Source organism: Diaphorina citri, unplaced genomic scaffold (genome assembly GCF_000475195.1).
Source record: "Diaphorina citri unplaced genomic scaffold, Diaci psyllid genome assembly version 1.1 scaffold7109, whole genome shotgun sequence".
Taxonomy (NCBI): domain Eukaryota; kingdom Metazoa; phylum Arthropoda; class Insecta; order Hemiptera; family Psyllidae; genus Diaphorina; species Diaphorina citri.
The window spans coordinates 1-3,849 of NW_007384485.1; the positions used below are offsets into that span (position 1 = coordinate 1).

Here is a 3,849-nt window from a genome sequence, read left to right on the forward strand (position 1 = left end):
TGTTGTCCTGTCAAATGTTTACCACTCAATATTCCAAAGACATTGTCATCTACAGGTAAGCCTTAGAATACGAGTATACTAGGAGTATCTAGGGTACAGTTTAATGATCTACTACTAGGCCATAAAAGTACCCAGGGGGGTACCTACCATTTTGTGATTTATAGTCAGGCCATAAAATACTACTTAGTTCAGTTATCAGTAGTTAACTGACTTGTAAAACTCAGAGAGAGAGGTTTCCCACGGAGCTCTCGATACCCCAATGGTACCCTAATGAGTTTAATGATCTACAACCAGGCCATATAAGTACTCAGGGGGGTACCTACCATTTTGTGATTTATAGTCAGGCCATAAAATACTACTTATAGTTCAGTTATCAGTAGTTAACTGACTTGTAAAACTCAGAGAGAGAGGTTTCCCACGGAGCTCTCGATACCCCAATGGTACCCTAATCAGTTTAATGATCTACAACTAGGCCATATAAGTACCCAGGGGGGTACTTACCATTTTGTGATTTATAGTCAGACCATAAAATACTACTTATAGTTCAGTTATCAGTAGTTAACTGACTTGTAAAACTCAGAGAGAGTTTCCCACGGAGCTCTCGATACCCCAATGGTGCCCTAATACTAATCAGCAAATTTCCTCTATGTGCTGAAGATATGTCGGTTCCAAATTGTATCATATCAAACCATCTGTTTGAGAGTTATTGTGAAACAAACAGTCAGATTAAAGAACAAAATCTTCGATTTAAAACTTAGATCTCACTTTGTTCAATGCTCTTTTTACTTTCTATTATTTGTAGATATTTTTTATATCAAACCATCTGTTTGAGAGTTATTGTAAAACAAACAGACAGATTAAAGAACAAAATCTTCGATTTAAAACTTAGATCTCACTTTGTTCAATGCTCTTTTTACTTTCTATTATTTGTAGATATTTTTCATTTATTTTAGGTACTTCCACGTTTTAGATTGATTCTAAAGACATGACCACACATAGAGGTGAATCTATGTTGTCGAGGTAGTGTACGGTTTCAGTCGACGCCGTTCGACGAGTTAGACTATGTGTGGACACAGCTTTACACCTGATATTTGATCATGTCTTCTTCTGGTTGCAGGATAATCATGGAGTTGAAGGATGCACCCGAATTTACCAATGGGCCCGGTCGACGTTGTTCGACGAGTTAGACTATGTGTGAACACAGCTTTACACCTGATATTTGATCATGTCTTCTTCTGGTTGCAGGATAATCATGGAGTTGAAGGATGCACCCGAATTTACCAATGAATATTTGATCATGTCTTCTTCTGGTTGCAGGATAATCATGGAGTTGAAGGATGCACCCGAATTTACCAATGTTCTACTCAAATGGTTTACAGAACAACCGAAAGCCCCTCACCCTCGCGGTAGCCTTATCCTGGGACTTGCATGTAAGTATTTCCTAGTGCTTTATTCAGCCTATCAATATAGTATTTATTATTATTATTATTTTTTAAAGATGAGTGTTTCACCACCGTTTTTATTTGGTAGCAATAAAACACCTGCTACATTAGACTCGTGTGGTCTGTGTCGTAGCATGCCCATCCCGTAGTATGCTTCTCATCAGATGGGCTAGAAGCGACACAATACTTCCGTTTAGGTGCTGGGTCAACACGAGAACACCAGAAAGTAACCCGTTGAAATATTTGCAATTAAAAAACGAGTCCAAATTTTTGTTGATGGTGGACAATTGGACATCTTTATGATTGATTCCCCTTTTCTATATATAGCTTGGTAGCTTGGTCCAGTGGTAACGCACTTGCTTGCCATGCAGAAGGTCCCGGGTTCGAATCCCACCATCGACAAAAATTTGTACTCGTTTTTCGAGTGTACACCCTACTCTACAAGAGACAAATATTCGAACCTTTCAAGAAACATGAAGCCTTTCAAGATATCATACAGAACATTGATCTGGTAAGTGGTTATCGTACTGGTCTTACATGCTGGAAGTCCGGGTTCGATGGGAAATTTTTTTAGAAGTCAGATATTTACCGACATTGACTTGAGGGAAAAGCCAGCAAAGATATTGTAGAACTTATAGTTGATGTAAATAAATGAAGCTTTTTTTTTAAACTGTTGGTATAATGGGAATTTTTAGTCTTAGACGACAGTATAAATAGAGTATATTAAATAAATAAATACACACTGGGATGCTCGGGGAAGAATGACCTAATAGTCAATAGCTCCTGCATTTGTAAACAGGATTAGTTTTCTTCTTTCTTTTCTGTTTAAGCTAGTCTTTATAAAAGGAGAGAATTTAAATAATTTCAATATATGAATTACATTACATACATACATAATATATGAATTTCTTCTCTTCTCGTCAGGTAATTACATATTTCTCAGCCAAGTTGGAGAAGGAAGAAGACCAAAGTGTAGATGTGAATGAGGTGCAATCCAAAGTCAACAGATGGTCCATGTCTTTTCCTAAGGCTCTACTCAAGGTAAGGGTTCAAGGCGAAATGGCGATTGAGATCTTTCGCGCTTGTAAACTATTCACAAGGGTCTTTTGGTCAATAAATTTTAACAACCCTTTACTTAAGGTGCCTATAAGGCCCATATTTTTAACTTCTACAATCTACACTATTCTACAGTTTGTTTCGCCAGTATCGATAGCTTGGAAGGTAACGCCTTATAAGCGCTAGGTCGCGGGTTCGATTCCCACCCAGGGCGGATTGTACCTTAAACAGATAAGGTTCGCTCTCGGATTCTCGGAACGGCTGGCTTTCCCCTATCCTGTCCTTCTTCTCTCTTCACTTGCGGAACGATCACACCTCCGTTGTTACAGTTGCCTCCATCAAACCAACTTTTTTTTTTTGGTTGGTTGGTTGGTTGGTATCAAATGCTGGGAATTGACTATCAGGTCATTTTCCTCCTCGCGTCCCAATATTTTGCGATGATGTTGTCTTGATCCGTGAGTTCTGGGCATGTCTGCAGGTGGTCTGCATTCATGACAGCTTGTTGAGTGCAGAGTGGACAGGTTGGTGATTCTCTGCAGCCTATACGGTTGAGGTGTTGGGCAAGACAATCATGACCTGTCATCAGGCCCTTTTGACCTGTCCTTTTTTTTTTACTTTCTATTAATTACTAAAGTAAGGAGAAAGTATTACAATAGGTCCATTTTTTTTTTTTTTTACTTTGAGGGGCCCCCTTATGGGCCATTTTCTCATTGAGTTGACGAAATTCACTACTGATCTAACACTTCCCTCTGTGTCTCTCTCCAGACGTTTCCCGAGCTCAAATTCAAGTATGGCTCCTAGAGGTTACAGAAACAAAAGATGTTTAATCACAATTCTTACAATTTAATATCACCAGTAATGTCTGCAGCAGCAATAATATTTTCTCCCGTGTGAAATGAAATATCATATACAGTATCTTCTACTTTGATTTTACCTAAGTAATCTTTCAAAGCAAAACTTTTACAAATTTCCACCTCTAAATGCTGCTACTAAGTAAATTCCATGATGGAATTGAACACTAGGCCCCCAAAGACCAATATTCTATATCCAAGCTCCTAGAGGTTACAGAAACAAAAGATGTTTAATCACAATTCTTACAGTTTAATATCACCAGTAATGTCTGCAGCAGCAATAATATTTTCTCCCGTGTGAAATGAAATATCATATACAGTATCTTCTACTTTGATTATTACCCAATCTTTCAAAGCAAAACTTTTACAAATTTCCACCTCTAAATGCTGCTACTAAGTAAATTCCATGATGGAATTGAACTATTGAACACTAGGCCCCCAAAGACCAATATTCTATATCCAAGCTCCTAGAGGTTACAGAAACAAAAGATGTTTAATCA

General features: G+C 38.1%; 1 long non-coding RNA gene across 1 annotated transcript; it reads left to right on the forward strand.

Annotated features, from left to right (window-relative positions):
* LOC113472668 lies at positions 1-1,418 on the forward strand. The gene is made up of 2 exons (XR_003394884.1): positions 1-55; positions 1,318-1,418. It is a non-coding gene; the product is annotated as an uncharacterized LOC113472668 (long non-coding RNA).
* The last annotated feature ends 2,431 nt before the right edge of the window (positions 1,419-3,849 follow it).